The following is an 11,837-nucleotide window of genomic DNA, read 5'->3' as shown; positions in this document are numbered from 1 at the left end:
TAAAATGGCTCTTCATGTGGGGGAATAGATCAAAGAGGTAAAACACTTCAAGAGCTGAGGGCAAACTCAGCTCTTGGTTCAGTCTACTCTGCTGGACCCAGAGTTAGGAACCTGGCTACTGCTTCATTGCTGCTCTATTGTCCCCTACTCTGCTGCTGGATACGAAAGTAAAGAGTCTTGCAATCAAGATGTTTTTCTGTCCTTCATTTTATTACAACCATATATGTTTGGAACAAAATACTCTACAAGTACCCCACATTTCTAGAGTGGGCTCTCTTACTAATTTTGAAGTTATGATCAATTTTATGACCCCCACCAACCACACCACCACAGAGATTGGGAAAATGAATGGAAAGGGAGCTCCCTCTACTGGTGACTTGCTGAATGTACAATCCTAAAGGAGTGCTGTGATTGGTTAATTACCCATAATGACAGTTTATATGAAGTGACCAAAGATATTTAAAAAAAAAACATTTAAAGTGTTGGTCCCATTTTTCATGAGCTGTAATAAAAGGTTCCAGAAATGTTCCATACGTACACAAAATCGTATTTCTCTCAAATGTTGTGCACAAATGTGTTTATATCCCTTTAGTGAATATTTATCCTTTGCCAAGATAATCCATACACCTGACAGGTGTGGCATATCAAGAAGCTTATTAAAAAGCATGATCACTAAACAGGTGCACCTTATGCTGGGGACAATAAAAGGCCACTCTAAAATGTGCAGTTTTCTCACACATCACAATGCCTCAGATGTCTCAAGATTTAAGGGAGCGTGTAATTGGCATGCTGACTGCAGGAATGTCGGGCAGAGCTGTTGCCAGAGAATTTAATGTTAATTTCTCTACCATAAGCCGCCTCCAACATCGTTTTATAGAATTTGGCAGTACATCAAACTGGCCTCATAACCGCAGACCACATGTAACCACGCCAGCCCAGGACCTCCACATCCGTCTTCTTCACCTGTGGGATCGTACGAGGATCGGGGGTGAGCTCAGGAGTATTTCTGTCTGTAATAAAGCCCTTTTGTGAGGAAAAACTCATTCTTATTGGCTGGCCTGGCTCCCATGTGGGTGGGCCTATGCCCTCCCAGGCACACCCATGGCTGTGCCCCTGCCCAGTCATGTGAAATGCATACACTAGGGCCTAATGAATTTAATTCAATTGACTGATTTCCTTCTATGAACTGTAACTCAGGAAAATCTTTGAAATTGTTGCATGTGTCACACCCTGATCTGTTTCGCCTGTCTTTGTGATTGTCTCCACCCCCCTTCAGGTGTCGCCCATCTTCCCCATCATCCCCTGTGTATTTATACCTGTGTTCTCTGTCTGTCTGTTGCCAGTTTGTCTTGTTTGTCAAGCCAACCAGCGTTTTCTGTCTCAGCTCCTGCTTTCCCCCAATCTCTCTTTTCTCGTCTTCCTGGTTTTTGACCCTTGCCTGTTCTGACCCTGTACCCACCCGCCTGACCACTCTGTCTGCAACTGACCGTGAGCCTGCCTGCCGCCCTGTACCTTTGCCCCATCCTCTGCTTGACCTGACCCTGAGCCTGCCTGCCGTCCTGTACCTTTGCCCCTGTTGCTGTAATAACCATTGTTACTTCACCACCGTCTGCATCTGGGTCTTACCTTGATACCTGATAGAACGAACTGGCCATGACTGACCCAGCAGACCCGCGCAAACTGCGCAACGCCATCTCCACCCAGTGAGTCACCATCGGTATGCACAAGGAATTGCTTTGTGGCCTTGTGGAGGGGCTCCAAACATTGGCTGAATGCCATGACCGGGCATTGGACGGGTTGTCACGGGTTGTCTGCGAGGCTGCCTACCATAGTGGTAAACCCACAGCTTCTCAGCGACTCACCTGCTAGCAGCACCGTCTCATCGGTCACTCCACCTTCTTGGGAGCCCCACTTACCTCCTCCAGAACTCTTCAATGGAGAGCCGAGCACCTGTCGGGCGTTCCTAACTCAGTGTGCCCTCGTCTTCGAGCTTCAGCCCCCCTCCTTCCCCTCGGATCGCTCCAAGATAGCCTACCTCATCATGCTGATGTCCAGGAGGGCTCTCACCTGGGCTACTGCCGTGTGGGAACAACAGCCGACTCTAGTATGGAGGGGTTCATGGGAGAAGTGAGGAATGTCTTTGATGCCCCATTCTCAGGGCGTGAAGCTTTGGCAGGACTCCCGCAGTGTAGCTGATTATGTGGTTGATTTCCGCACGTTGGCAGCGGAGAGTGCTTGGAATCAAGCGGCAGTCAAGGACGAGCTTGCATTCTGGGAGTTACCTACAGAGCTCGATTCCCTCATCGCTTTGACCATCCGTATCGAATTGGGCGATTACGGGAATGAAGGAGGGAGAGGAATTTGGATTTCCAAGTCTGGGGCGGCAGGGTAGCCTAGTGTTTAGAGCATTGGACTAGTAACTGAAAGGTTGCAAGTTCAAATACCCGAGCTGACAAGGTACAAATCTGTTGTTCTGCCCCTGAACAGGCAGTTAACCCGCTGTCATTGAAAATAAGAATTTGTTCTTAACTGACTTGCCAATTTAAATAAAGGAAAACATTTTTACAAATACATGACCATGCTTCAGTATAATACAATATGATAAAAAACAAGATATAGATTTATCAATAATGGTTGTTGATGTCGAAAAGGTTTCTGCCGGTCTTGCATGGCATTTTCTATTCAAAACTTTGGAAGCCTTCAACATTCCAGCTGAAATATTACACTTAATAATAATATGATATAATAGGCAAAATAGGGGTACAAGACAGGGATTTCCTCTCTCCCCACCTCCTGTTTCCACTGGCAATTGAACCACTTGCAGAAATAATTAGACAGGACCAAAGTTGGATGGGGAGCGTCGCTGCACAGCTATTTTTGAAGCCACTCCTGCATTGTCTTGGCTGTGTGCTTAGGGTCGTTATCCTGTTGAAAGGTGGACCTTCGCTCCAGTCTGAGGTCCTGAGTGCTCTGGAGGAGGATTTCGTCAAGGATCTCTCTGTACTTTGTTCCGTTCATCTTTGTCCCGTTCCTGACTTGTCTCCCAGTCCCTGTTTCTGAAAAACATCCTCACAGCATGATGTTGCCACCTCCATGCTTCATCGTAGGGATAGAGCCAGGTTTCTTCCAGACTTGACACTTGGTTTTCAGTCAAAGAGTTCGTTTCATCAGACCACAGAAATGTTTCTCATGGTCTGAGTGTACTTTCGGTGCCTTTTTGGCATACTCCAAGTGGGTTGTCAAGGGCCTTGCACTTCCGTCTGGCCACTATACCACAAAGGCCTGATTTGTGGAGTGCTGCAAAGATGGTTGTCCTTCTGGAAGGTTCTCCCATCTCCACAGAGGAACTCTGGAGCTCTGTCAGAGTGACCATCGGGTACTTGATCACCTCCCTGACCAAAGCCATTCTCCCCCAATTGCTCAGTTTGGCCGGACGGACAGCTCTAGAAATGCAGCCATAGAGTTAGAAGTTTAGAAGTGGATGGGCACATTAGAAGTGCCCATCCAAGAAGGCTCAAGATCGTTGGTCACAGAAATGAAATTATGTCAAATGATGTTATATATACAGTAGCTTTGATTGGACTGAACATGTCAACATCATACTGTACTTTCAAAATCTTAGCTAGCAGTCATCATCATCATGAATCAAGTCTACAATCTACTGGTAAATCTTGTTTAATCCTTGTCATATGAAGAGAAATAATGAAGAGAAAGTATAGATAAAACATATCGTTGCTCACCGGCCATTGGACATAAACATTACACAACAAGTTGAAATCGCAAATTCAACTATGATTGGTTTGGAAGGAATCAGTGGCTAACTGCAAGCATTGCAAAGCAATCACTAGCTTGCTACTCAGTGGAGTAGGTGTTTGGTCCCAATTCTGGGTTTAAGGGTCTCTTTTCAAAGCGTTTTTGTTTTTGTTTGACACACCAAGATTTACATGCTAACATCACCACTGTGCATAAGTGATTTCGCTGTAACTTGTAATGATTGAAAATTAAACATGTGTATGTTTCTTATTTAGGCCTACACAATGCTTCCTTGCAACACATGGTAGCATTTTAAATGCAACATAAGCTACACATTGTTGTTCCAAGAAATGATAATTACAGTAATAATAACAATAATTATTATTGTTATTTCTGTTGACAGTGGATTTCTCAGATAACCTCTGAATAATAGGCAAATTGCAAAGGACTTTTATTTTGATATGGTGAATACGGGATTTTCTCGTGACGTCACTACTGTGGAGAGCCATAGCCTACTTTCAAATATGCAGGGTGGTTTCGAGAACTGAACCGCGACTGACTATCTGGGCTGAAATTAATATGAACAGTAGAACAGGTTCTTAGCAAAAGTATAAACGCATACCATCTCATTGTGTATGCAAATGTATATCAACGTTGAGTACTGTCATTCTGTACACACATTCATAGTGTACATAGGTCAATTTATTTGCGCTGTATGAATGCGTTCCGTCGTGTCTGAGCAAGTCCAACTCCATTCGTTTTGGATCGGGAAGCATTGGCACTATGTGTAGTATTGATGTACACCAGTGGTCACCACCGGGTCGTGATGGGTGGGTATCATTTGTGGAACGTTCCAACAGGAATCTGTTCCAAAAACGTAAAGTACAAGGTTGCCAACAAACAACGCATACAAAGTAGCATGATCAATTCACCGAGCTAACTAAGTTAGCTGCCGAATAAGCATCAACTCACCACGTAGCTTATTCTTAATGTTTGTCCATAGGCGACCAGAGTGAGGACAGATCATTTTAGGAATGAAAGTGGTGAGTGAAAAACGTAATGAAATAGCCCAATAGCCCACCCTACCCGATATCCACAAAGTATACCCACCCGTCGTGATGAGCTACAGGGGGTGAAGGCTTTTGTTCCTGGCCAACTCTAACACAACCTAATGGTTTGAATCAGGTGTTTTGGTGCTGACTGTAGTTCAAGTATCCAGAATGTCCTTATTGTTATTAGACACTGGGCAAATCAGGACACCTCTATTTCAAGATTATTTACATATCAATATGGGCATTCTCAGGAGTCCATGTGTAACACAAACCTTGAGTATAACCACTTTATATCGCTGTAACAGTGTCTCACCACTTCTCTCTCCGCCTCTCTGGCAGACATGTTGCCTGTGTTGGTCTATGGGGAGCGGAGCACAACCCTAAGGGGCGTGCAGAGCTGTCGTCTGTGTGGGTCTGGGCTGCAGTTAGGAGGGGCTACGCTGAACTCCAGGGGCAGCGCCATGGACGCCGTGGTGGAGGGGTCACTCTGTTGGAGAATGACCACCACTACAACTCAGGTAAACACACACCCATGACTAGGGCCTGGAGTCTTTTCTAGCCAGGTCACATGGCCAGAAAAAAAAACACCAGATAAGGGTCAGATAAGGTAATAGCTCCACTAATGAATCTATATAGTTGTATTGACTTGGTGCATGGTTACATGGTAATAGATACACAATAATAACATATGGAATTACCAAATACGTATTAATTTACATTGTATTTTTTGGTAAATACCAGTAGAAACAGTACCATAAAATAAAGTGCTACCAGATTTAACTGGCTATAATTAGGTTTCCATCCAATTGGCTACATAACTTAATGCAAATATTATAGCACACGGGTGATATTACATGATATACAGGTATGTTAATGACATTTTAATTAAAGTGTGTGTTTGTGTGTGGGGAAGATGGGCGCGGTAGGGGCGGTGGATGCGGAAGGGAACATAGCCTGTGCCATCTTCACTGGCATGCTGAACAAGATGGAGGGCAGGCTGGGGGACACAGCCTGTATCGGTGAGTCATCTGATGTTTTGTCACGAGGTTAAACAGATTAAGAGATGTGTAGAGGAAGTAGGAGAGAGAAAGAGAGGAGTAGCGGGAGAAGAGATAAAGATGGAGGGAAAATAACTAGGGAGAGAGAGATCTGCAGCTTTAACAGTGATCCAGAAAGCGATGTAGTGGTTGGAGCTGAGTGGCTTGGTGAACCCTGACCCCCTGGGACGTGGAGGAATGTGTGCTGGTGTGGAGCCACTCACTACCTGCTGGATTAATGTTTCACTATGGAGAATTTTACAGCCAGCAGTCTGAACAACACACACTGCTGCCTCACACTCCTAGACTCCTTCATAAAGGCACAGGCATACAGTACATACACAGCATACTCACACAAACACCCACACTCAAATGCAAAACACATGCACATACGTGTACACACATACACAGAACGGGCTAAACATATATTACTTCAAATGCATTTAATTTAAAATGTGGTTACTGGAGTCACATGTTGAGACATTTCTGTCAAGGAACATTCCTCCTGTTAATTAGTGATGTTGGTAAATCAATACACTCAGGTCAACAACCAATGATCACATGGTCTTTAGAAATGAATCACTGTCAAAAGTTTCATAGATCACTAGTAAAAAATAAAGTAATGTGTGGGCAAGCTAGAAACCGCTATATACTGTATTGAATGCTGACTGTAGAGTTGGTAACTCACCACAGGTGGTCTGAACAAGGCAGATATAAATATATGGATGTAGATAGAAGAGTCATTTGTAATACAAGTTTGTCCCCACAAGCCAAAGCATTCCATACACAACTGTGTGAGCTGAGTGAAGGCATACAAAGGGTAAATAGGCCAGTAAATATACAGATATGCATATAGGCCTTGATCACGACTCTTAAGTTCCATTACCTTACACATAAGTCATTGAACGAAGGAATCTTCGGTAAGGGGGAGTTTTGAGAAGAGCCCCGGCTCTCGGTCTGAACATTAACACACATCGCTTGCGGTACGGTTTTGGAAGCATAAGGACCTTATCTTTCATATCAGCGAGAAATATATATATATTTTTTTAAATCAAAAGGTTAAATTGATACACACTTTTATAGGGTTAGTGTTCCCACAGCGGATATATCTCCTTGTTACAGCGCGTGTTTACGGAAGACGGCGGGACCACCTGTGGAAATGAGCTATCTAGGTTGCTCGGGAACACCTGTCAGTAACAGAAGAAGGCTGCCAGAAACATGTTGTCACTTTAAAATAATGTTGGCTGCAACTGTGATAAAGCAAGTTAAAACTGTGTACAGTGAGTGTATATTTACCGTTTGAGAAATGAATTTGGTGTGATATGTAGGTAAAGGGCTTTGTGTTTCTAGAACCGTACCTCAATTGAGAATCAATTCATGTTTAGATGGGAGTATTTGGCTGCCAGAGCCAGTCTACCACTGATAATAACATACAGTTGAAGTTGGAAGTTTACATACACTTAGGTTGGAGTCATTAAAACTTGTTTTTCAACCACTCCACAAATGTCCTGTTATCAAACTAGTTTTGGCAAGTTGGTTAGGACATCTACTTTGTGCATGACACAAATCATTTTCCCAACAATTATTTACAGACTGATTATTTCAATTATAATTCACTGTATCACAAATCCAGTGGGTCAGAAGTTTAAATACACTAAGTTGACTGTGCCTTTAAACAGCTTGGAAAATTCCATAGAATTATGTCATGGCTTTAGAAGCTTCTGATAGGCTAATTGACATCATTTGAGTCAATTGGATGTGTACCTGTGGATGTATTTCAAGGCCTACCTTCAAACTCAGTGCCTCTTTGCATCATGGATAAATCAAAAGAAATCAGCCAAGACCTCAGAAAAAAAATTGTAGACCTCCACAAGTCTGCTTCATCCTTGGGAGCAATTTCCAAATGCCTGAAGGTACCATGTTCATCTGTACAAACAATAGTACGCAAGTATAAATACCATGGGACCACACAGTCATCATACCGCTCAGGAAGGAGACACGTTCTGTCTCCTAGAGATGAATGAACTTTGGTGCGAAAAGTGCAAATCAATCCCAGAATAACAGCAAAGGACCTTGTGAAGATGCTCGAGGAAACAGGTACAAAAGTATCTATATCCACAGTAAAACGAGTCCTATATCGACATAACCTGAAAGGCCGCCTAGCAAGGAAGTTACTGCTCTAAACCCGTCATAAAAAAAGTCAGACGACAGTTTGCAACTGCACATGAGGACAAGATTGTACTTTTTGGAGAAATACCCTCTGGTCTGATGAAACAAAAATAGAACTGTTTGGCCATAATGACCATTGTTATGTTTGCAGGAAAAGGGGGAGGCTTGCAAGCTGAAGAACACCATCCTAACAGTGAAGCACGGGGTGGCAGCATCATGTTGCGGGGGTGCTTTGCTGAAGGAGGGACTGGTGCACTTCACAAAATAGATGGCATCATGAGGTAGGAAAATGTTGTGGATATATTGAGGCAACATCTCAAGACATCAGTCAGGAAGTTAAAGCTTCGTCGCAAATGGGTCTTCCAAATGGACAATGACCCCAAGCATACTTCCAAAGTTGTGAAATGGCTTAAGGACAACAAAGTCAAGGTATTGGAGTGGCCATCAAAAAGCCCTGACCTCAATCCTATATAAAATGTGTGGGCAGAACTGAAAAAGTGTGCGTGAGCAAGGAGGCCTACAAACCTGACTCAGTTACATCAGCTCTGTCAGGAGGAATGGGCCAAAATTCACCCAACTTATTGTGGAAAGCTTGTGGAAGGCTACCCGAAACGTTTAACCCAAGTTAAGCAATTTAACGGCAATGCTACCAAATAATAATTGAGTGTATGTACACTTCTGACCCACTGGGAATGTAATGAAATAAATAAAAGCTGAAATAAATCATTCTCTCTACTATTATTCTGACATTTCACATTCTTAAAATAAGTGGTGATCCTAACTGACCTAAAACAGGGGATTTTTACTAGGATTACTAAATGTCAGGAATTGTAAAAAAAAATTAAATAAAATAAAAAAAAAAAAACTGAGTTTAAATGTATTTGGCTAAGGTGTATGTAAACCTCTGACTTCAACTGTATAAGATCCTTGGACCTTAAGGACTAAAGGTAGGCTCCTTAAGAGTACATCTTGAGCTGTCTAGACATGCACATGTATAGGCTGACTGACTAATATCTGGACCAGGCAAAGATTACAATAGATGGACCACTGTCTGCAAATTGATGCAGGTTATTCTTAAGCTTACCCAATAAAAATTCACTAAATCACTGATTTGGTACGACATTGCACACGTTAGACTACAGATCACGAAATATATTGAGACAAATTACAGACAGTAGCCTACAAGTAGCAAAATAGAACTCAATTCATTGAACATGAGATGTATTTCACTACGATTGAATAAATAGGCCTATAACCTACCGCATGGCTGCCCAACCCTCTTTCTGGAGATCTACTGTCCTGTAGGTTTTCAGTCCAACCTTAATTTAGCATATTTGATTCAGCTAGTTAAGGTCTTGTTGAGCAGCTAATTAGTAGAATCAGGTATGTTAAATTAAGGTTGGACTGAAAACCCACAGGACGGTACATCTCCAGGAAGAGGGTTGGACTGAAAACCCACAGGATGGTACATCTCCAGGAAGAGGGTTGGGCTGAAAACCCACAGGACGGTACATCTCCAGGAAGAGGGTTGGGCTGAAAACCCACAGGACGGTACATCTCCAGGAAGAGGGTTGGGCTGAAAACCCACAGGACGGTACATCTCCAGGAAGAGGGTTGGGCTGAAAACCCACAGGACGGTACATCTCCAGGAAGAGGGTTGGGCTGAAAACCCACAGGACGGTACATCTCCAGGAAGAGGGTTGGGCTGAAAACCCACAGAACGGTACATCTCCAGGAAGAGGGTTGGGCAGTCCTGGCTTACTGTTTATGTTTAAATGCGATCATCTTGGTTTTCATTTTAAGCATATTTTTATACATCACTTGCAAAGACATTCACAATTTATCAGAGACGGATACATGATACATTCTATGTTTAGTGGACATCTTCGCCCGATACGGAAGAAAATATCCTCAAATTAAAGCTGAACCTCAGTCATTGTAGAATTTCAAATCCAAAGTGATGGAGTACAGCGCCAAAAACAACAACAATTGTGTCACTGTCCCAATACTTTTATCCTTTTTCTTTCGTAGAAGGGTGTGTGTGTGTGTGTGTGTGTGTGCCAGGATGTGGGGGTTATGCTGATAACAAGGTGGGAGCAGTGTCCCCCACAGGATATGGAGAAGCCATCATGAAGGTCACACATCCAAACTCATGGCTAAACTCATCCTGTTCCACATGGTAACTAGGTAACTATCTCCCTCACACACAAACACACAGTGTCACACAGACACACATATGATTTATGATATAAACTGAAGCCAGTAATGTTGCATTGGGCTAAACATCCATTCCTTCATTTGTCCATTTATACTTTCATCCATGCACGAATTCATCCATCGCTCTCCGCGGTGTGTGTACCCTGCAGGAAACAGTGAGGAGGCAGCAGCAGATGAGGCCCCAGCCTATATGAAGGAGAGTGGTTGGTCTGGGTGAAGTGGTGCTGGACCCCCATGGTTGATGCTCCGCTCGCTCCAACAGCCTGCAGATGGCCTGTACACTTCACAAAGAATATAGACGACCCCCACTAAAACACACACAGACACACACAAAACACTATGGCTTGTAGTGGAGAATAATACATCATTATACAATAAAACAAAATAACAGAGTATAGATGACTGACACTAACACACACACATGGAAAGAGAGAGAGAGAGCGAGGGAGGAAGGCATGGAAAGAGCATAGACGAGTCTAGAAGACACAAAAACAACTGATAGACTGCACTGAATTGAAATTTTTCCGTCCCATAGACTCTTACCATAACTGTGTCTTTAGCAATCTGTATAATTGAAATGTTTTCTAATCCTCAAATCAATGCTCATATTTAGAGCCAGTATTTGGAAAGTGTTGATCAAATGTAAACATAGGAATTCAGGAATAAAGCTTGTTTTTAAAACAAACATAGGCTATCATTTCAATGTCTCATTTGGAGTCCTTGAAAGTCATGATGGTTCATGGCATGCATAAATACTAGCAGATTTACCGACAAAGTTACGTATGGATTGTCCCTTTCACCTTGCATGTGTTGCGGCCGACCGTCAAAGGTCATGTACAGCTCGGATTACTCCACTAGATGGCGCAGAATATAAAGCTTGACACTAAAAAGCTATTTGCTTTAGTTGGTTTCAATTGTATCTCATCTCAAACGTCTCGAAAATGTAGGGTTTCGGAAATTCTGACTGAACCCGTGTGTTTCATTGCAAAAGTCGGAAGTGGTGTCCCCTTCCAGTCTCCGTTCCTTCCCCTGCACTGATAGAAAAAATACAAATAATAATCCTGCCTGCTCAAATTAGTATTGGTGATGGAAAGGGGATCAATTATACCATTTGTCACCTGAGACGTCATCCCCAAAACAGGTTAGATTTGATTGAGACAGGACATGTGTGGTATAGAGGGATCTGAAGGTGCTTTGGGTGTCACTGCCACTCACTCGGAGACAACCCCCATCTCACATTACTGCTATGAGTACTAACACAGAACCTCTCCTCTGACAGTCAAACCTGCTCTGCTACCCTGCTGGTCTCTTCTGGCAAGGCTGGTTTGTGTCCTAAACATTGTTTTGGAAATAGGGGGGAGATGCATGGGCATCTTACAGTTCTATTCGTCAGTTCTGTCTGCATGCGTGTGTGAAAGTGACCAAGGGCATCAGAGACATAAAAAGGTTATTTCCTGTTCTCCTATTAATCTGTAGTATCTGACCCCAAATTACAGACAGTTTATTATGAGGCTACGACTCTAATTTCTTCAGTAGGGCAGTGGGCACATTGGTCATTTAATTTCACAGATTCCATAGGCCAGGTGAAAACTAGAGAGGAACACATTGC

General features: G+C 43.1%; 1 long non-coding RNA gene across 1 annotated transcript; it reads left to right on the top strand.

Annotated features, from left to right (window-relative positions):
* The first annotated feature begins 5,130 nt into the window (after positions 1-5,130).
* On the top strand, positions 5,131-10,913 carry LOC135565567 (uncharacterized). The gene is made up of 4 exons (XR_010461689.1): positions 5,131-5,323; positions 5,719-5,824; positions 10,043-10,198; positions 10,378-10,913. It is a non-coding gene; the product is annotated as an uncharacterized LOC135565567 (long non-coding RNA).
* Positions 10,914-11,837: the final 924 nt, after the last annotated feature.

This window comes from Oncorhynchus nerka, linkage group LG28, assembly GCF_034236695.1.
Source record: "Oncorhynchus nerka isolate Pitt River linkage group LG28, Oner_Uvic_2.0, whole genome shotgun sequence".
NCBI lineage: Eukaryota > Metazoa > Chordata > Actinopteri > Salmoniformes > Salmonidae > Oncorhynchus > Oncorhynchus nerka.
Note: the sequence above shows the minus strand (reverse complement) of the source record. Positions and strands in the feature narration are given on the sequence as shown.